This window comes from Pinus tabuliformis, chromosome X (genome assembly GCF_031772625.1).
Source record: "Pinus tabuliformis cultivar Carrire ecotype Pingquan chromosome X, CPIR1, whole genome shotgun sequence".
Lineage (NCBI taxonomy): Eukaryota > Viridiplantae > Streptophyta > Pinopsida > Pinales > Pinaceae > Pinus > Pinus tabuliformis.
Genome location: NC_142308.1, coordinates 1,013,473,220 through 1,013,497,165, shown reverse-complemented (window position 1 = coordinate 1,013,497,165; position 23,946 = coordinate 1,013,473,220).

Sequence of the window (23,946 nt, the reverse complement as noted above, 5' to 3'; positions counted from 1 at the left end):
TTATTCATTGTAGGGTAGCAAAAGAATTGAATTGCTTCCTATATCCAGCACCAGAGTGTCAAGTGATGATTGCAAATGGAGGAACAATAAATTGCTCTGGAAAGTGCCATAATATCAAGCTATCCATGGGAGAATATGTATTGACTAGCCCAATGCTTTCCATTCCAATGGGAGGTGCTGATGTTGTACTAGGAGTCCAATGGCTACAATCCTTGGGTACAATAGCTTTTAATTTTCAAGAACTTTTCATCAAATTTTCTACGGAAGGAAAGGAAGTTGAATTAAGGGGTATTGCAGGGAAACCAGGAAAGATAATCAGCTCTAATGGTATGACAAAGCTTCTAAAAAAGGAGCAAAGAGGTGTAATTGCACAATTATGTTCGCTAGATGTTTCCACATCGGAATCATCTATTTCTCCAGATCTCCAAAAAGTCCTGGACAATCATTCCAAGGTATTTGAGACTCCCAAAGGTCTCCCACCTATGCGTGATCATGATCATGCTATTCATCTGATTCCAGGAAGTGTTCCTCCAAACATCAGGCCGTACAGATATCCCTATGTCCAAAAAGTGAAATTGAACGTATGGTTGCAGAAATGCTAGAGGCTGGTATAATTCAACCAAGTCAAAGTTCTTTCTCTGCTCCAGTAGTATTGGTGCACAAGAAGGATGGATCATGGCGCATGTGTCCGGATTATAGGGAGCTCAACAAGCTCACTATTAAAGATAAGTTCCCCATTCCTGTCATTGATGAATTACTGGATGAATTGCATGGATCAATTTACTTCACCAAGTTGGATCTTCGTTCGGGATATCATCAAATCAGAATGAAGATTGAAGACATTCCGAAAACGGATTTAGAACTCATGAGGGTCATTATGAATTTTTGGTCATGCCTTTTGGCCTTACCAATGCACCTTCAACATTTCAAGGTTTGATGAATTCAATTTTCAAACCATTCCTTAGAAAATTTGTGTTAGTATTTTTTGATGATATACTAATCTACAACAAGTCTTGGAAGGATCATGTTGAACATGTTGACAGGGTGCTACAACTATTGGAGGAGAAACAATTATATGCAAAAAGATCCAAATGTTTCTTTGGAGTCCAGGAGGTGGAATATTTGGGTCATATTGTATCTCATGAAGGAGTTAAGGTAGACCCTAGCAAAATTAAAGCCATTAAGGAATGGAAAATCCCCACATCCATAAAGCATCTGCGAGGATTTCTTGGGTTGACAGGGTATTATCGCAAGTTTGTTAAGAATTATGGGAGAATAGCAGCACCTCTAAAAACATTATTGAAGAAAGATGCATTTTCATGGACTCCGGAAGCAACAAAGGCCTTTGAACATCTTAAAGAGGCAATGTGCCAAGCACCGGTCTTAGCTACACCGGACTTCACAAAAACCTTTATTGTGGAATGTGATGCTTCAGGAAATGGAATTGGTGTTGTTCTAATGCAAGATGAAAGACCCATTGCTTTTGAAAGTCGTCCAATCAAGGGAAAGTTTTTAAGCAAAGCTATTTATGATAAGGAAATGTATGCACTTAAGAAATGGCGACCCTACCTAATGGGAAGACACTTCAAGGTAAAAACGGATCATGATAGCCTTAAATACTTTTTAGAACAAAGATTATCCTCTGAAGAGCAACAAAAGTGGGTCACAAAGATGTTGGGTTATGACTTTGAAATCATCTACAAAAAAGGGAAGCAAAATGTGGTGGCAGATGCACTCTCAAGAAAGGATGAGGATGTGGAAGCATTGTTGTGCACCATTTCTATTATCCAACCAGATTGGATAAACGAAGCAAGGGAGGAATGGAAGAATGATGAAGAAGTGTGGGCACTTATTCGAAAGCTACAACAAGATTCCAGTACGTCTGATACATTTAGCTGGCAAAATGATTCATTATGGTACAAAGATCGCTTATACCTCTGTAAGAATTCCCAGCTAAAACAAAAGATTCTTATGGAATTGCACACTTCTCCCTTAGGAGGGCACTCAGGATTTTTAAAAACTTACCACAGGGTTAAGAAGGAATTTTTTTGGGATGGCCTTAAATCAGATATTCAAAATTTTGTGGCAGAATGTTTGGTTTGCCAACAAAATAAAGTTGAAACAATTAAGACACCAGGTCTATTACAACCTTTATCCATTCCAAGCCAACGTTGGGAGGAGGTTTCAATGGATTTTATCACAGGTTTACCCAAGTCTGAGGGAAAGAGTGTCATCATGGTGGTAGTTGACAGACTTACCAAGTATGCACACTTTTGTGCATTATCACATCCATTTAAAGCCAGTACAGTTTCTACTGCATTTATGGAAACAATTCAAAAGCTACATGGAAACCCAAAGATTATTGTAAGTGACAGAGAATTATTTTCTTGTCTTGGTACTCAGTTAGCTCATAGCTCATCTTATCATCCTCAATCTGATGGGAAAACTGAGATAGTAAACAAATGTTTGGAAGGATATCTTCGTTGCTTTGTATCTGATAAACAGACACAATGGGTCAAATGGTTGCCTCTGGCTGAATGGTGGTATAACACTTCCTTCCATACAGCAACAAAAATGACCCCATTTATGGCACTTTATGGGTATCAACCACCATCCATCACATCATATTTAAGAGAAAATTCTAAGGTTCAGGCAGTGGAACATCACATCGAACATCAACAACAAGTCCTCCAACTCTTAAAGGATAACCTCGTGTTGGCACAAAATAGAATGAAACAACAGGCAGATCAACATCGCAGTGAAAGAAGTTTTGATGTAGGTGATTGGGTATTCCTACGGCTACAACCATATAAGCAAATGTCCCTAAAGCAAGCTAAGAAGGATAATAAATTATCACCAAAGTATTATGGTCTGTACAAGGTGTTGCAAAAGATTGGTACTATGGCATACAAATTGGAGCTTCCTGCAGCTTCTCGATTGCACCCAGTTTTCCATGTTTCATGTTTAAAGAAGGTTATAGGCGACAAGCTCCTAGTTCAAACAATATTGCTAGAACTTGATGAGGAAGGAAAAATTATATTGGAACCGGAAGCAGTCACAGAACTTCCGGTTCCAACATAATTTTTCCTTCCTCTGAAGATTCCACATGGGAGGATGAGAATTTTATGCAAAAGTATCCAGAACTACTCAAGCGTTGAGGACAACACTTTTTTGAAGTAGAGGGGCATGTTGGGTCCCTATAATACTAGTGATTACCCCACTACTATTGTAGTTATACCCCTTATTTATATTGTTGTGCCCCTATTATCCCCATGTTGTTATTTCTGTGCCCCATAGAATCCCTCTATTGTTATTGGGGCCATGGGAAGAGAAAATTGAGGGGGTCACCTCCCCCAAAGCGAAGGGTAAATCGCCCATGACATCCATGACAAGGCCAACCACTAGATCAACCACAAATAAGAAACTAAAAGCACAAACAACCTTTCTACATGAGAAACATAGCTGCTATAGGAGAAACATCCATACTAGACGAGAAACAAATTTGCTATAGGATAAAGATAGGGTTTCTATAAGAAGGAACATATCAAGAAGAAATGCTACAAGAGGAGGAAACAACATCAAAAGAGGTAGAAATAGACCCCTAGGAACTCTAAGAGCTTGAAGCATAGCCTAACATGGAGTCCTATTATAAATTTATGGAAGCGGGAAGGATTATTCTCGAGAAATTTGCAGTACCCCTGTCGGGGCGGATAAATCGTTCATGCGGACAAGACCAATATCCCTAGTATCTATGGATATCTAGCGACAAGCAAACCAAACAAATTCTATCTTTCTCTAAATATTTCGATTTATAAATAAAGGCCAATAGATGTTTCAGACCCTACATCAAGTCCAGTGCTAGTTTGTGGAAGCCACGCTCCGTTCGTCCAAATGAGCTCCCTTTTTAAAGAACCTGCAAACACAAATAGACACACATCAAATAACACCTGCATAGCCAATATAATAAACCATATTTATCATGATGATCAGGGAATTCATGAAATAAACCATAGAAGACAATTTATTGAGAAAAATGAATCTAATTGTATTAACTTTAAACAAAGAAGAACTTTACAACCTTGGTGCCTTGATGTTGTACAAGCTCCTCCCAGGGTCCAGCAAGAATCTCCTCTACTTTGACAAGTTTCACTCTCTTCCCAAAGAAGCCAGAAGGTATGTAATCTCTCCTCTCAAGCTCAAGTAGGAAGTCTAAATTCCAACAACATTTACCCTAAAAAATGTTCAACTTTAAACCTCCCTAGCAACCAGCCCAACGCCTCATTTTATAATGCAGAGGAAGCAAGTTACCAGGTCCACCTTCAAAGGGATAGAGTCCTCCTTCAAAGGGATAAGCTCCTCTCATCAAGGGGTTAGCTCCTTTAGTTATGGGATGCATGAACCACCTAGGAGCGAACTTGCCACGTCAAGATTCCTTCTAGAAGCGTCCAAAATTAACCCAAGGTGAGTTTTTAATAACTAACTGCACCTTTTTTACTTTTACAGGGGTCCGCACCCATTCCTTTAGAGACAGAGTGGGTAGGTCCGCAGGTAACCTAACCAAGAGGCGGGGGACCATAGGTAATGCTAAGAGAAAGTGCAGAACTAGAGTTTTAGAGATTTTCAAGGACTTTCTCTCATTTTTAAGGCTTGACATGAAGAGCTGAGGTTTAAGACTTGCAAAGGAGGACAATATGAGTGGTGATAGACTCACAATAACTACAAAAAGTCATGGTGACAATATTTTGTGTAACAGATTGCCCCCTAAAGTGCGAAGTCTGTAATAGATAGTATTTGTCATCTAAGAAGAGTGAAGTACTTTATCATTTCGAGGATCATCTTGTGGAGAGCCTGGTTGGAACCTGTAAAAAGATTCAATACAAAATATATATATGAGATCATATCATCGTTGAGGTAGGCATTCCCATACTCAGATCAAAACTGACTAGAAAACTAACTAACTGCTCTGATATAAGAATGATCTTGTAATACATCACAAGTATAGACACATGTAGACACAGTATGGGTGCAACCATCTATTTATGAATAGTCCACTGTATAATGAATAACAAAATTCCTCGCAACCTGGATGGTGGAAACTATATCCAGGGTCTTGATTTCTACTTCTCGAAATAGTACGATTCTATCCATGTGAATGAATGTGTCGAAGTCGAACATGGTAGAAACCACTTGATTACCAGTCAATGATATAAATTGTTAAAAAGTGTGAGAGAAACCACCAGTAATGTCAATGGCTCTCAAAGTACTCAGTAAAATCCATGAAATGTGAATAGATGTGTTGATGTCGAACATGTCACGGAGTCCTTTGATCGAATGTCAATGATGCAACCTGTCATCAAAGGCGAGAAACCTGCCATTGAGGCATGCAGATTCCAAGGTACTGATGATTTCTAGATCATCTTTCTAGATAATGAGCTGAAGTCGATAGAAAGCAATCCGTCGTAGGCAAGCCCACAACACGAAATCATAGATCAAGTTTGAAGAAATATGTTTGCAAGGACTGACTCAGGGATGGTCAAGATGATTGACAGATATTTTGTAGTTGAATGGTTTATTTGCACTGACCTCTTGAACACATAACGACACTGCAGATGGTTTGGTGACAATTGACCCAAAGCTATTGCCCAGAAACCAGCTGAAGACTTTCAATGTGGTTTGATTAACTGTTAGGCAAAAGATTTCCCAACCCAGGTGAACAAAAAGTGTTGTGTTCAAGAGTGGTTAAATGTTTTTCTAAGACACAAAGTATGACAAACAAGTTCATTTTTCTCTCGTTTCCCCCACCATTTCTGGCAAGTACCTCTTTATTTTTGACAAGCTTGAGGAGGATAACATTTGCTTGATTATAAGCTCATCCTTTGGATGAGTCCAACTTAGTTTAAATTCGAACCCTAAGAAGGAGTGGTCCGTTCCTGTTTGTAATTGAACAGGTCCTTTACTGTTAAATTTTAACGAGTCCAGTATAGGAGAAACTCGGTGTTTTTCAATTTTAGGGAGTCAGAAGAAAAACTTAAGAAAACTCCATGGTTGTCCTTTTTCGTAAATTTGTGTCTCCCAAGCCCGAAAAAGTATAAAATAATACTTGAGAGAACCACTTGACCATTACGATCAAGGAGTACTTTTCATCATTAGTGTCTCTGATCCGAAAAAGTAAAAAAGTGACCAAAGACACATCGTTTTATAACCAATATCGAATTTGAAACGACAAAAATCCGGCAATCTTTTCATGTTTATACGGTCAGAAAAGAGCTGTAAGTGGACCATCCTTTTAATTCCGTTTTAATGAGCTTAAAAAGAAAAACTCGGCAATATTTTCATATTTTAGGAGTCAGAAAAGAGCTTAAAGATGACTCTAATGTTTTTTGTCGAAAATGATCAATTTTTCCTGAAAAATCCGATATCCTGCACAAAAACTCAAACATTACTCATACCTGTTTAAAATAAATAAAAATGCTTCAAAAGTTACCTCTTTAAAGTGAAAAATAAACAAATTAAAAATTCATTTATTCAAAAAAGCTTATAAAAAGGGCTTTTGTAAATTCATTTTTACCGTTTGACTTCAGAGTGAGAAAGAGAGCTTTTGGGTAAGAAACTTCCCGTGAAGATTGCAGAAAATCCATCCGTTAGAATCGAACACCGTCGCCTCCAGGTAATCCACATCACTTTACTCTTGTTTTTCAACCATTTGAATTTTTTTTTAGGTTTATATTTTGATTTTAAGAAGAAACTTTGTTTAAAAGTCTGCTCGTGGGAGTCCGCAGGCGCGGAACGTGAAACCTACGGACCCCGACTTTTTCGTATGCAGGAAAAAGCCAGGGGCCTGCACCCACTGTTTAGGCAGAGTGCGGACCTACGCACTATCTCTAACTAGAGAGTGCGGTCCCCGCGGCATATTTTCTAAAATTCCAAATTCTTCAAATTTTGCCCAAAAGATTTGATTTAAAATGTTCTAATCCGCCTTTTCTTTAAATGTAGGGTATACATCATGCTTAGCTAGTGGGAACGGGAGCATGAGGATGTGGACCTCACCGCAATCAATCATCAACCTTCAATTGATGCATTAAAGGCATGTGGGTTATTTAAATTCTGGGCCATACCTGGCATGAAGGCCCAAGTGGACTTTCTGTAGTGGCTGGTGGACAGGTGGAATGTGCAGGACTAGTGTTTCATTATTGGTGGCCACCAGCTTGAAATGGAGCTAGAGGAAATTTACTTTTTGACTGGTTTACCTAAGAGAGGTGAACAATTGACTCTATTCGAGACTAGGCCAGGTAGCCAGTTTGTCGATAGCCTCCGGCTAGAGTTTTGTAACGACCAAACTAAGGACAAAGGGATTGATATCAAAACCATCTCCCGTCCTGAACTCAAAGTGATTGCATTTACTATCACCAGACTCTGCGGAAGCGCAGCACTACATATGGCCACTAGATCCCAAATGCGGATGGCAGTAGACTGCTTTTGAGGCACCGTCTTCAACTGGTGCGAAGCTGTGTTGGCTAATGTAAAAGGCCAACTGACTATAGCAAAGAATGGACAACTGAAAAAAATTGGATATGGTTTCTTAGTTGTCATCTTTGGTCTAGAGAGAGTCCCAATGTTGGTCCCACAACATCTTTCCGTTGGAGCTGGACTTCCCCGAGAGCCCAAACTGATGCATTGGGTTGCAGTTATGGCCCGTCATCCTGAGGAGGGTTCAGAGGTTGTTCGACTTCCTCCTGAGTATTTTCCTTGGTTGGAGAACCAATTTTTCATGATTCAGGACTTTCCTTATGCTGGGATGGATTATCGTGGTGACCCAGACATGGGTCTTCCACTAGGAGAGCAATGGGATGACTCAGCTAAAGTCATTTTCAATGTTTTCTAATTAAATTTTTTTTTTTAAACCATCCTAAAATTGATAGTAAAAAGTTTCAAATGCAGATGTAGGTCCACAGCGACTAGCCACTCTCCGGCCCTATGAGAGGAAACAGCCAGCTGCAGCAGCACCAGCCCCACGGGACGAATCTACAGAGACCTTGGCCGAATTGGAAAACAATCTAGAGCGTTTGATAGCAGACATTCCAGAGACTAGCATAAATGACATTCCTCTTAGGCTATAGTGTTATGTGATTGGGGTCCCAGGACCTTTCAGGAGGTTCCTTCGTAGGGTGGCCCGTGCAGTGGTTTCTTATCATGATCATCACCAGTGATAGGATGATCGCCTTTTGTAGACTCATATGACATTTTTTCCTTTTGTGCTATCATTTTTGCCGATCATAAGGTGTTTTTCAACCTATGATCGAAGACGATGTATATTTGACACACTTCTACGCTATGCTATATCACTATTACTGGCTATCTTGTAAAACATGTTATGGAATGTTCTTAAATTTACTGTTTGATTATTGCAAATGTCTACTTAACATTCAAGAAGCAATTGCATCTGCTAATGTATTTAAATATCTTGGAATACGCTGATATTCAATATAGTCAAATTCAAGTTCCAAGAGACAAACTCTCAAAAATAATCTTAATAACACTAGATTTCTAATGGCATAAACTCTATTAAGCTGCAATACAACGAGTTTAGAAGCTAACCTCACAATCAAACTCCGAATTCAAAATGAAATGGATTCAGATAATAACTCAATCACTGCACTATACTCTACAATGTTGTTCGTTGTTTGACCGAGGCTTACCCCATGCATATATACCAACTCATCAGAGGGTGAATAAATAACCCAAGCTGCGGAAGAAATGTTCCGTGTATTACGACAAGCGCCATCGGTGAAACCAATATATGTTTTAAGAGACGTCGACATTTGCAATATCAATAGTAAAATCAAGATAAGCAGGAATAATGACAAAAACACTCTCTAAACTAAGCACATTTTTCTAATCTAAAACACACCAGCTAGAAAGAAAACTAATCTAACTAAAATCTCCACACCCAAATTTAAGCATAATATCTTTTTAGGTAAAGACCATTTCTGGGCTTTCCTAAAGAGACACCGTCAAAGTCTACCAATTCATAGGCCCCTTTGCCAGCTTTCGTTTAACAACATAAGGACCATGCCACATGGGTACGAATTTTCCAGCGCCTAACTTATCATTTGCTTGATCGTATAGTAAGACTAGGTCTCCTTCCGAAAAATTACGAGGAGTAACATTTCGATCGTACTGAGCTTTAATACGTTTGGCATGAGTTTCGATTGCTAGTGCAACATCACATCGATTCTCATCTAGCTGAGCCAAGTATAACAAACGTTTCTCCTCTTCGGAAGTGGCTGGAAGTAATTCTATGGCCATTTGCAATGACGGGATTTCACATTCAATGGGTAACACAGCTTCCAAACTGTAAACTAGTTGGAAAGGAGTGAAACCATTTGATGTTTTTACTGAGGTTCGATATGACCAAAGCGCTGAAAATAACATGTTATGCCAATTTGACCTATGAATCCCAATGATTCGTCGGATCATGATGACTAGAACTTTGCTGATGGCTTCAACCAGACCATTAGCCTGTGGGTAATATGGAGTAGAACTATCGTGACGCAGGCCAAGTTGATCTGTTAGTTTAGTCATCATAATATTTCAAAAATGACGCCCATGATCAGTGATAATCACTTGTGGAACACTGAACCTAGCAATTATATGATTGAAAACGAAAATCGCAGCAGTTTTTCCGTCTGCCGAAAATGTAGGCTTTGCCTCGGCCCACTTGGTAAAATAATCTGCCACAAGGATGATATACGCATGCCCCCCAGCCGAGTGAGGGTTACATGTAATAAAATCGATACCCCATTTCGCAAAAGGACCGACGACAATTATAGGGTAGCGAGGAGCAGGTGGAGCGCGCATCTTTCGATCAAAAATCTGGTAGTTGTGGCATTTTCGGACCGCGTTAATACAATATTTAAACAAAGACGGCCAGAAATAGCCAGCGCGCAATACCTTTTGGGCTGTGGAAAACCCAGACATATGACCGCCACACTCTCTAGAGTGACAGTCATTTAGAACCCTTTCAGCTTCCTCATGAATTAAATAACATCGGAAAACAGAGTCCGCCCCACAACGATAAAGTGTATCTCCAATAATTTTGTATTGTTGGGATTGGAATCGTATTTTCCGACGTTCAGATCTTGAAATTCCAGGCTGAAAGGATTGGGTTTGGAGATAAACTATGATATCCCCATACATGGATAAAGAGTGCTAATGAGAAACAAGTACTCGTCCGCAATGGGCTCTTCTGCCACAGTTTCAGTATCAGCACATGGGAAGTCACACATCAACTCCGCAAAAACTAAAGATTTCTTTGACTTAGATTTTTCAAACTCCAAGTCAAATTCCTGCAGGATAACAATCCATTTGATATACTTTCCCCCTAGAAATTTTTTTGTTAAAAATATATATCATAGGGTTGCAGTCAGAAATTACGGTAGTTTTGCGTAGTAAAATGTAATGACGAAAACGTTGGACAGCTTGAACAGCTCCCAAGGCCAATTTCTCCACATGTCAATATTTTAGCTCAGTTGGATTCAAAGTTCGAATAAGGTAATAAATCACATGTTCACTACCGAATTCGTCTTCCTGAACTAACACCATTCCGATGGTGGAACGAGAGGCGGCGAGATATAAGTAGTAGTCCTGGTTGTAGTTGGGTGGATGCAATAATGGTGCATGGGTCAATGCATGTTTCAGTGCATCAAAAGATTTGTCAGCTATCTCATCCCAAAAGAATGGAGTATTCTGTTTCAACAACCTGGTAAAACCTTTTGTTATCTCAGTGTAGTTAGGAATGAATCGACGTAAAAAGTTTGCTTTCCCTTGCAAACTTTGGAGTTGGCAAAGAGTCGAAGGAGGAGGCAATTTGACAATAGCTTCAACCTTTGAGGGATCGAAACGAATGTCGGCTTTTGAAACAACAAATCCCAGTAATCGACCCGTTTCTATACAGAAAACACATTTGTGTGGATTCAACCTAATTCGATAATGCCTACATCTCATAAAGATTGCTTGTAAATGAATGAGATGATTAGCTCTACGTAATGAATGAGCAGGTAAATCATCGAGATAAGGTTGCACAATGTGCTTGATGTCATGAAACGCATAAGACATGGCTCTTTGAAAAGTTGCTCCAGCGTTCTTCAGTCCAAAAGGTAGTTTGCAGTAAGCAAATGTCCCCCATGGACAAATGAAAGCCATTTTTGGTTGATCAACAGGTAGAATATTGATTTGATTGTAACTGGAAAAACCATCCATAAAGGAGAATATTTCACTGCCGGCACAATCATCAATTATTTGATCGATATAGGGAGTTGGATAATTGTCTTCTGGACAGGCTCGATTAATATCCCTATAATCGACACATATTCTTATCATCCCCTGCTTTTTATTAACATGAACAATATTCGATACCCAATCCGTTAAGGGAATTGGATAAATGAAACCTGCTTTAAGTATTTTTTCAACTTCTGCTTTAATAGTAGCAGCTTTTCGTGGGTGAATCTGACGCAAACGTTTCCAGACGGGTTTAGCATCCGAGTAAGTTTTGATTTCGTGAACAACAATTGGAGGGTCAACTCCTGGAATTTCTTCATATGACCAGCCAAAAACGTCGCAGAGTTCTTGAAATAGGGCCTTATATGTTTGAAATTCATCTTCCGTACAAGAGGCACCTATATGAATGTTTTCAACAATTCCTGGTTTAACTGAAATGTCAATAGGAACAGTTCGAGAAATATTGCCCAAATTTAACTCAGAATCAGGATTTTGCGTTGGATCCTGTGGTTCCTTGACATAATCAGTCGTAAAAATACATGAAAAATCATTTTCAAAATGATCAATCTCAGGTAAGAACGAAGATCTATGATGAAGATCTTCCCATGATAAATAATAAAAAAACAAGATTTCATGGATTTGCTCATCAGTATGAACAAGTTCGGAAAATGTCGTTGAATCCGAGTTTGATGTTGAAAGTGATTCTTCATGGAATACATTCATTAAGTCAATTTCGGTTGAAGAGGGATCGGAAAACGACTGTACGGCCTGATACGCAATTTCATAGGGACTCAAAGGCATAGCATCACCAAATGAATCCATCTCAAATTCGGAAGGTACGATCCAAGGATCATCATAAACAATAGTGTCTGATGAAATCATATGAATGGTTGCAGTAGAAGGCGATACGTTAGGAGGAGGAAAGGAAAAAGTTCCTAGTAAACCAAAATCTTTAACTAGTCCTACTCCAACATCCTTGTAAGGGATAGTTGTTTTGCCGACATGCTAGATACTTTCAGAAGAGGCTGGGTTGGATGAAAAGTAAGTTAGCTAGTATATAGTTATGATCTTTCCATTATGAGGAAACTTTATAAGCCAAAAGATCGATGAAATAACAGCAGTCATAGCATAAGACCAACTGCAACCCAAGAGAAGGTTGTAATCTAGAGGGGCATCAACCACTTCCACATCTAGATTAAAAATTTTGCCTTCAACCCCTATAGGTAAAATCCTGTAGAATGCCAAAAGGATGGAACCCACGGCCGTCAAAAGCCTTTAGAATCGTCGAGGATTGATTAAGTGTAGGAGAACCAAGCGATCTCCCACACTGGATCGACATAATACACGTTGAAGCTCCCTCATCAATTACAGTCCTATAGCAAGGTTTGTTTTTTACTAACACCGGAATCTAGAAAGCCATTTGATGAGGTAAGCAAGGAGTACTATTTTCTAAATCGAAGATTATAAGGTTCGAGTCCTGAATATCAACAGCTCCTATAGCCGACAATAGCAATTTATGCTGTGCTGGACATGATTGCAGCACCTCCAAAGCCGACATTGCTGAAAGTGAAATAGCTAGATCTTCAACAATGTTATAGTTCTAAGCAGCTCTCGCATGTGGATTGAAAGCTGACTTTCGAAGTATACCCTTGGCAAGCGGTTTGATTACTAAGTCTGGGTTAGGTTTCTCGATTTGTAGCGGATTAGAACCGGGAGTTCAAGTTGATGGGTTCGAATTAGAAGATTCTGCTTCCTTACCACCAACAGGACTTTTACTTCCATAATCTTGCTATCGTGTCACAATCCTAACATGGGACATCATCATTATGGGTTCTTCTGAGGCATTCGAGGAAGAACCTATCATCTTACTGTCTTGACTAGGAAAAGGATCCTTCAAGACAGCAAGCGTTTGAGAACCTTTGACGATTTTCGCAACCTCAGCGCGATGAGGGAAGTCTCTTGTAAAATGATCTTCGTCACAAATGAGACAAGGATAACGAGGTTTATGTTTCTCATCAGTAGATTCCGTTTTATCTGGTTTCTCTTTCGAATTTTTATCTGATTTATTTTTCTTCTTCCCCTTCTTCTTACCGCCGGATTTTGATTTGGCTGTAGATGACTCTACGAAATGAATATCGGCAGAAATTTCTGTGGAAGAGTCTCCTGTTGGGGAATCTGGTAAAGTTATGATAGGAGAAGAATTCTTGGAAGATTTCTTCGTACTTCTGGTATTAACTGAACCAATCATACCATCAGTGACATGAGGCCCTGAAGGAGTTGCAGTTATTTGATTTTGTTTAGGAAGGTTGGGGATTTTCTCATGTAAGGTACTTGACTGCATATAAACGAGGTCGAGATACTGAGCTTGAGCAATTACTTGCTCTTCAGTAACGACTCCTGCCTTAGCTACATCCTCAGTGATTTTAGGTAATAATGATTTAACAAACCATTCTGCTAAGATCTGATCCAGAATAAAAACTTTCACTAAACGTCGTCGATGTCTCCATTCATGAATGTGATCTGAAATATAAGTGGACATTGACTGTTTTAATGAAGTTAATAATTCCGTGCCATTGTCATATCTGACAGGTAGCTGAAAATGAGTTAAGAATGAAGTAGCTAGCTGACTAAAGTTATAAAAAGTGGCTCAATGTACCACTTGGCTGCAAGACCAATTAGAGTGTGTTGAAAAAGCTGTAAACAGATTGAATTATTTGAAATGGAGTTAGATGCACACCAGAGGTGATAAGTCATCACATGGTTTGACGGATCCTCCCCTGATTTACCTTCAAACTTTGGTATATCACTAGGCAACTTATTCGGCATTAGCAACCAAAACGGAAGATAATTAAACGGATCGTTCGTAAGGCGCAACAAATCAGGAAATTCCAAAGTTGCAATGAACGGTAACTGACGATTAGGGTCTCGAAAACCCTGGGTCATGAGACCAACCCCAGGAGGAGGATATCCAGGATAACTTGGAATCGGAATTGCATTTGGGATATTATATCCTCCCGGAAAACCAGGATTAACCGGACTGTACTGGGGTTGTTGAGGTTGTTGATAAGTATATCCAAGGTACGGTTGATACTGATAGACTGGTTTCTGCATAGCAGGACCAAATTGGTACTGTCCCTGGTACAGTTGATAAGTAAATTGAGGTTGACTTGTGACAACCGTACTTGGACCAGGTTGTCCTACAGGCATTTGAACCGAATTCTGAATTGTAGGTCCAGACTGAGGTAAAGATGCTTGAGGAATTGATGCAGGAACAATAGAAACCAAAGCTGTCGATACTCCAAAAGTAGGTGGGGTAGATGGAGCAGATGTTGCAGCAGTCGTTTGAGGCGGAGTTCAAGGCGAACTAGGCCCAGGCTGAGAAACTACAGAAGGTGCAGAAGTTTGAATAATAGGCTGGACAGGTTGCTGGGTTGAACCAGAAACCAAGGGTTGTCCCTATTGAGATGACAACTGCACATTCGGTTGCAAGATCTGTTGAGATTGAGATGGCTCCCACACTACGTTCATTCTAGGATATGGACCCATAGAAGGTTGAGCATATTGAGGACCATAACAGGGTTGAGGGTAGGGTTGATAATTCAGAGGTACATTTCCAGTTCCTTGAACAAATGATTGACCTAAAGGTGGTTGGAAACCTTGGGTTGGGTACTGACCTTGAGGTTGATAACCTTGAGGCATGTACTGATACTGGGGTTGACTTTGAGGCATATATTGATACTATGGTTGACCTTGAGGTACATACTGAGTCTGGGGTTGACCCTAAGGAAAGTACTGTCATGAAGGTATGTACTGTCCTTGAGGTTGCCCCCCAGGCGGTAACTGGGTACCTTGAGGTTGCCCCCCAGGGGATAATTGAGGACCTTGAGGCTGCCCCCCAGGAGGTGACTGGCCACCTTGAGGTTGCAGATTTGGAATGGTACCTAACATCATAAGAATGTCTTCTACACTCAACGACTTAGTTCTGTTATTACCAGTTAATAACCCTTGTTCAACAGGTTGAGGAGATGCTCCTGAAAAAGTACCAGTAAGTGACTGATACCCAGAGGGAACAGAAGGACCGCCATATAAAAATGTTTCTGGAGATTGAGAAAACATGGATGACTGTCTCGACATATTCAAAGGAGGATAATAACCTCTAGGTGTTGGATGAAAAGGAATGCGAGGTGGTGAAAAACATAGTCCCGAGTTTTCTAGAAAATTGGTCAATGAAAGATACCAAGCGTCCCTCCTAGGTGGACTGTAAAAGATCGATTCACGCTCCCTAAGTTCTATAGTTGGTTGATTTTCAGGGATAGGTATACCTTCTTCCGGAGTAACAAGTTCTTCAATAGCAATAAGTCCAGAAGGAAGATTTTGGGTAATGACTCTTCCTACCCTGGGTGAACCAGGACCACTGGAAGTTGGAGAGGCAAATCCTGATGATGGAGTAGCAGCAGGTTCAGTTTCAGGTTCAGAAATTTCAGGTTCCTCGGCTAATTCACTAGTAGAAGAAAAACTACCAGTAACTTCGGAAAATGAAACAGGTTCAATAATATACTCTGGTGCTTGAACTTGATAATCAGGATGCACAACTAAAGAAGATTCTCCTTCTTCGAGTGACCCAACTCTACTGTCACTAGGAGTTACAAGGGCTTGTAGCCCTTCAAGCTGGCTTGGTGAAAACTCAGGAGGTTGGCCCCGAAGTCTACAGGACTGTCTCAGTAATTCAGCCACGATTAAATATTTTAATTACTTCACATGCAAACAAAGAAAAATCTCAATGAAAACCACCTAAAGTCTCTAAATAACCAAACAATTTGAATCACACGCCGAAAGAATCTAGGAGGTCAAACCACACACAAACAGTAACTTTCCATACCGAAAACACTAGTTGGTGATAAAATCCAACGTCGCAGAATTCAATACAGAAATGGTGGTTGGAACAGTTACCCCGACAACCTGCTTAATGAATAGACTAGCACAAGTTTCTCCACTAAAATGTCTCGAGTGAAGAGAACCCCCCAGAAAATCCAAGTGAGTCTAGTCAACGTCTGCTCCAGGTATAGTGGGATCTTCCCTCCACCGTCACCTTAGGAAAGAATCCTATAGATTATGGTCACTATGGTTACCAATAGGAACAAATATACCTGGGGGAATAGTTTGTGATGCGATACACACGCAAGGGCAGAGTAGCAAGCTCAATCCCCTTGAAGGCTTCTTGACATAATCCAAGGTTTACCAACAAGTGACCCTAGGCTCCTTGACAATGGTTAATCCAAGGCTTACCGTTTTTAATACGTGTGTATCTTCTATTGTTCCCAATGAGGAAGGATTGATTACCCCATTGGTTCGGATGCGATCTCGTTCTTGACTCCTTTAAGAGGAGCTTCCCATAGCATAGATGTAACAATTGGAATTTATCTCCTACCGCAAGATATAGCTACTTGTTTTTTTTTACTATCTTGGAGAGTTAATTACTCCCTACTCCAAGATACTAGCCTAAGCTATCTTGGTGATAAAGAGCCCTAGAAATAAAAAGATTGCTAGATAGATTTTACTTTAAGCGTTATTTTTATTGGTTTTTCTTAAGTCAAAAGGTGCGGAGATTAAACTTTATTGTGTGAAGACTCGACTCCAAAACACTAAAAATGCACCTAAGATGATAAACAATCCTTTTTCTTCAATGAATTTCTAGCTAAAGAAAGAGTTGAGAATGCAAATGCTTGAAAAATAAATCTTTCCTTAACAAACAAATAAAAAGAAGAACTTTTTTGTCTTTTTCAATAAACTCAAAAACGAGACTTCTAATTATGCTCACGAAAAAATCCTTTTTCTTTTTCAACAATAAAAAACTACCAGAAAAACAAACCATTTCAAAAGAGATTTTATTTTTTTTAGAAAACACTCAAAACTATGAAAAATTTAATCTTGAGATCCATAAATTCTAAAAACCTAATTGAAGCAAAAGCTTACAAAATTTCTTTTCGAGGATGTTTTACTTAGCTATTAGTAAACTAAGGACTAATTTGTTCAAAATAAAAAATTAATCGAAAAACAACCGGCTTTTGCTTTCTTTTTAAAAAAATGAAATGCAAAACTTTCAGCACAAGTTCTTTCGAAGCTTCGCACGGAGAAAAACAAGATGTATTCCTCACCAAAGGAAGATTTTACAAATCTATCAGACTCATAAAGAAGACCAGCAAAAACCAGGGTGATCGGAGGTTTCTAAGGCTTCTAAGCTCTGAGTTACTACAAAGACCAAACGAAAATCAAGCCAGGCACACAACACTTCTAGAAATTCACCTAAAACCTAAATGCCAATGGAATTAACCTACGAAAAGTTTCTGACAAGACACGTGTAGATCTGGGAAGAGGCTAAAACACATAAACAAATCCTAGGCTTAACTGAATGAAAAGATTTTAAGTTCTTCAAAATTTTGACAGGGTCCGTAGGCCCCCAGTATAACCAGGTGTGGTACCGCTCTGTGTGTAAAGCAAAAGTGCAGGGATGTCCGCACTATGTTACAAACAGAAGGTGCGGTCCTCTTCCACAAGCATGAAAAACAAAAAATAATTCAAAATCTAAAGAAGCTACCCAATCCCACACACATCAAGCAAAGACCAGAAACAATGAAAAGGTTTCTCAAGTTAAAGTAAAAGCAAAGGCAAAAACCAAAAATTCAAGTCCCCAGTGGAGTCGCCATTTTATCAGTCGGATAAATCGTTCTTGTGTACAAGCCTGATCTCCATAGTATCTATGGATATCTAGTGACAAGCAAACCAAACAAATTCTATCTTTCTCTAAATATTGTGATTTATAAATAAATGCCAATAGATGTTTCAGACCCTACCTCAAGTCCAGTGCTAAGCCACGCTCTGTTCATCCAAATGAGCTCCCTTTTTAAAGAACATGCAAACACAAACAAACACACATCAAGTAACACGTGCATAGCCAATATAATAAACCATATTTATCATGATGATCAAGTAATTCATGAAATAAAATTGAGAAAAATGAATCTGATTGTATTAACTTTAAAAAAAGAAGAACTTTACAACCTTGGTGCCTTGATGCTGTACAAGCTCCTCCCAGGTTCCAACAAGAATCTCCTCTACTTTGACAAGTTTCACTCTCTTCCCAAAGAAGCCAAAAGGTATGTAATCTCTCCTGTCAAGCTCAAGTAGGAAGTCTAAATTCCAATAGCATTTACCCTAAAAAATGTTTAGCTTTCAACCTCCCTAGCAACCAGCCCAATGCCTCATTTTATAGTGCAGAGGAAGGAAGTTACCAGGTCCACCTTCAAAGGGATAGAGTCCTCCTTCAAAGGGATAAGCTCCTCTCATCAAGGGGTTAGCTCCTTTAGTTATGGGATGCATGAACCACCTAGGAGCGAACTTGCCACCTCAAGATTCCTTCTAGAAGTGTCCAGAATTAACCCAAGGTGAGTTTTTAATAATAAACTGCGCCTTTTTTACCTTTACAGGGGTCCGCACCCATTCCTTTAGAGACTGAGCGAGCAGGTCCGCAGGTAACCTGACCAAGAGGTGCGGGACCGCAGGTAATGCTAAGAGAAAGTGCGGAACTAGAGTTTTAGAGATTTTCAAGGACTTCCTCTCATTTTTAAGGCTTGACATGAAGAGCTAAGGTTTAAGACTTGCAAAGGAGGACAGTATGAGTGGTGATAGACTCACACTGACTGAAAAAAGTCATGGTGAGAATATTTTGTGTAACAAACCCTCTTATTTGAATTTGAAAAAGAGAGAGGTAGAACTCACAAATGGATGTAGTGTTGCCTTATATGGGCCTGACCCAGGTTCAGAAGAATTACTAGGCCAAACAAATCCTGTAGCTAGTGGCCCTTTTGGCAACAGTCTGCAGAACACGAACTAAGGTCTCACTCGAGGTAGTAGGGGAGGGTGCTGGAACCAGGTTCTACACCCTTGGGATGTATGGGTGTGGTTTGGAGGGTTCACGCTCTATTCTATAGCGTCGCGCTACCCTGTTTTGCGCAGATCCGTTCCCAAAATAAACTTTACTAATTATTAGCACGTTGTTTACAGATCTAACCTATTTGATGAAGTATTGCCACTCAAATCTACTTTCAAATGGTCTTTAAGCAAACATTTATCACTTTTATTCAGTCCACGTATTAATACTAAGCCAGATTCACAAGTATTTAATAATCAATGTGCATAGACCAAAACAACTTTATTCACCATAAAAATTGCGAGATTTGCAATAATTCAGAGAACATAAATATATTTTAGACTGAACTTATCATTTATTTCCACTTCACACCAGTACAACCAGATCCGCCCTGCGCACTCAGCTGCAGGGGTCTGCGCACACAGCTGCATACTCTTCCAGGCCTCTGCACACATAGTTGCAGAGCTTATATCCTCTACCCAAACCCTCGACTTAGACTTACAGACGCTTTCAGACTAATTCTCTCAAAAACCCACTACATATTAGATCTCAAGATTATCCAACAAAACTTAGCTTCTCTACCCATAGAACCTCGATCTATTTATACCTTTCCATGGACTGCAATCCATGGGTGGGCCGACTCAACTTACATTTCTTTACGTTATTTTTGGGCGGACTACCCCTTTTACTCTGACTTATTACCACTCGTGCTCCATGCATCCCGTGGAGTCTCTACCCTGTCATTTCCCAAAAATGTGGGCTTCGTGCCCCATGACCGTTGCGTGGGGCTTTCACTACCCAACAGTCCTCCAACATAATCATCGTGACTCGTCCCGAGTCACTCAGCTGATGTGGGGATCTTTGCGTGGAGGTCAGCCAGCAACTTCTGCATCTCACCGGTTTCTACAACAAATTTGGCTGCGAGCCTCTGTACCTTTTCCAAGTAAGCCGTTGAGGCATCCCTATCACTTGCAGCTGCTTGCTCTGTTGCACATACTATCTGCATCTGCATCACCTTGCCTTGAATGGTTGTATATACACCAAACGCTTCATCGAGCCAGGGCTAGATATGTTCTTTCAAGACTGCCTCCTATTGCCATACTGCGTCAACTTGGGCTTTGAGATCCTGGGTCTCCTTCATTTTGGCCAACCATTGTGTGATAGTGACCATCTATGTAGCCCCGCGGGCAGTGTCATAGGCCTGCTATAACTCACGCACCTTGGTTTCTACTTGCTGAATGGTGGGGTCCTCCTAGAGGGAGGTGAGTATCCCAAGTGACTAACCGAGTAGTTCCAAGCATTTGCGAACAACACTATTCATCGTTTCTAGTCCAACCACAATTTCACCGCTGCGGCGTTCTCATTTGGCCGGAGGTGTGGGAGGTCGGGTCCTAAGATGGAGCTCTACAACCTGTAACGTTAGTTCCTCCTGGTTCCTTGTGGCCTCTTCTTGGGCCATGTGAAAGCCGGCTGCCATGTGCTGAATCTTGGTAGCAAGTGGGAGGTCCCCGGGATGGCTATCTCTAGTACCATGCTACATGCCTCCGTCATAGCTTGTTCTACTTCCCAGTATTGTGCAACCAGGTTCTCGTTTTGGAGAGTGACTTGTTCTAATTTTTCCTTCTGCTCTGTCAATATGTGGAAAGCGCAACCTTCCCAGGCTCGAAACTCCTAAGTTACTCCCTCTTGGAGTAGGTATAGTACTTCTCTAGACAGGGCAGCTAGATTTAATTCCCAACCGCATTCTTCACCTGCGGCTGTGGCTCAGACAACACCTACTGGCAATGGTAGGGTGTGTGGCGTGTGCGTGCTAACCACCTGTTCGACGACGGCTGTATCCTCTTCTATCAGTCGGGTGACCCAACCCGGGGGTCGCTCTTGTAATGCCTGCAACTGCGCTCTGATCACCCCCAACATAGTTGTTTTCTCAGTGTTTAGTTCGAGAAACGTACCGGTGGTAACCTTGCTTGCTAGCTGGCTACTGTCCACGAATTCTTTTTCCAAAGCCTTCGCTGTTTTGGAAATTTTCTGGGTGGTCGGTGATTCTTTGGCGCGAGACCGCTTGAGGTGGTCCTGTGTCTCCGATTCCTGTTGTGGGTCTTGTTCCAAGTCTATTCCCTGATCTTCCTGGTTCCCTTCTGTTGTCGGGCTCATGGTAGCTTCTTGCTGCAAAGTGGCTTGTTGGTCCTATCGTGTTTTTTCTACCAATTGGATAAGTCTCTGCTACTGTTCCTTCTTCTGCTACTATGCAGCCACTCGGTCAACAATGGTCTTGTTTGGGGTGCGCCATTCCAAGGGCCATGATACTAATATGATGTAAATGGCATCATCCATTTCAAGGAACAGAAGTGTGACCCAAGATCGCTTTGGATCCTTCCACGCGCGGATATACACGTGATGCATGTCGGCCTTGAACTCGAACATGCTTTGAAAATTGTCATAAATTGTGGGGGACATGCGCATTCTTCGAGCAATCTGTGTTTGTATCTTACCTTCCATGGAGGTTCAAAATGCCCGGATTGTAGAAACCCTTGCTGCATCCTTTGTAGCCCAAAGTGAAATATATCGTACTGCCTTAGGTAGACTACCTTCAATGCTGGGAAACTAGCTCTTCGACAACAAGTCACCTGTAGCCAGAAGGATTGATAAGAGCAACCATGCATAATGAAAGGTCTTACCTTTGTGCTTCTTGACAATTGGTCAGAAATTTGTTGCATAAGAACTGTGCCCAATTGAACTGAACCCCCTCGGCACACTGTCCTGCCAATGCGATGACAGTGGCGGGCACTTCATCTGCGCGACATTTTCTCATAAGTTTACCGGCTAGGATCTAGGTGGTGACTTGTACTTCGTGGTCGTTGATGCTTGCTATGACATACCCCCACTTCCCCTTTTCCAAATGGTACTTTGCCTTAACGATTTTGGCGAGGCCTCCCTCGCTACTGGTTCCGACTATGACTGTGGGGTTATTCCCTTTATATGGCAGGTGCGTAATCTAGTGGATTAGGTCGACTGTGATCAGGATCGGTTCTTCCAACCAAAGATATCCATCATGAAGGAGACCTAGTAGCTGTCGAATCACAAATATGGTGATGGTCATGCGGTGATACTGAGGGAACCACCTGAGGTTCAGCAGTTTGGCCCTCTCCACGCCTAGTAACCAATTCTGTGGCAATAGTGTGCCTTCAACTAGTTCGGGGAACTTGTCGCTGTCGGCCAGGTCCCAATCTTTGAACTTGGTGCTTGGAACACGCCCCATTGGTAACCCTTTGAACCTTATATCGTCTGGAAGAAGCGGGCTCTAGAGCGTAGTTTTTGCAGCGTCTACGTCTTTCGCTAGCTTGGTCGTCCTAGTCCATGGAGAAAGATACAGTGGTAACGACGGGAACTGGAACGCAAGTTCTTCTTCCTCCGCCTGTGTGTCAATTTGATCGATCAGGTCTTGCAGGTCGTCCTCCTCCTCAGCGGGTTTATCGATCACTATTTTTCCTTTGTCAACTGCTGAGTGCTTGTTGAATCTTTGGGAGGCTCGGACTGGACCCATCTTCTGCTTATTCTTCCTGGGCCGCGGGGTGCGTGGGGATTTAGGAACTTCAGGAACTTGAGAGGGCTCTTCTTGATTCAACTACATTTCTTCGGCGACTCATGCTCGAGTTCTTGCCATAGTGCTCATGGAGTGCCTGGTAGCCATGTACTTGCTATCTGTTTTAGTTCAAAGTGCCAAAAATCTAGTACCGGCCACACGCTATGAGATTTGACAAAATCTCTTCCACCTGTTTGCAATTCAAGTTGACAAATCTCTGGATATCTCGTTAAGAACTTTCGCCTTAATATCCTACCACCCGCTCCTATCTAACATGATTTGACTAGCCCATCAAGGCCCATGTGGCTAACGGTTATCTTTTGACTTTTCCCCATGGTAGCGCTATCCTTGAGGCATAGCTGCAGTCTTGGGAACTGCTTAACTTGGTGACGATTCCTTTTTCTGTGCGGGTTTTCTGCAAGCTGGTTTATAGTCCCACACCTTCTTTCAACTGCTCGAGGTGCTGAGACTGTAGTTTCTACTGCTAGTCAGGTGTTCGCACCTTTGGTGCGAGTTCGGCTCGTCCTTGCTAGCCCGGGCTGCGAGCACTTCTGAAGCATCTGGGTAATCAGTCTGGGGTTTCTGCTCTTTCGTGAGTGCAGGCGCAGCCATGGTAGCAATGTCACAGCGTGTTTCGGGGCCCCTCTGCTTCATAGTGCACTTTGCTTCTTTGGTTGTAACCCCTGTTTATCGGTGTTGGAAGATCCATGGCCACTCAATCTTTTTTGAGCTTCCTCCTGTCATCTATTGCAGGCCCAGCATACCCATTGTATTCGCAACTTCCTTGAGCTTCTTCTAACCTTGGCACTGGTCTGTTGATGGGGCTTCAGGCTACGACTTTCAAGCTGGGTAGATGTACGCACCTCAAACACTGGTAGCCTCGGCTGGTGAGGAATGCGTACTTTGTTTCATGCTTTCAACCATGCACGCGCCTTCCTTCAACATCTGCGCCTTGTCATTCGCATCTTCGAAGTGACCCTCTGTCCGGGAGCAGCAGCTGCGTGGAGTATTTTCGCGAATCTCTTCGGTAGTTCCTCTACCCCCACTGCCACCATCCGATTACAATTGAGCATGATTACTTCATGTAGTTAGTTCTGCCATCATTCAACATCTTCATCTGAGTCTGATGTGCAAGAACTATTGCGGTCCCATGAGAGTC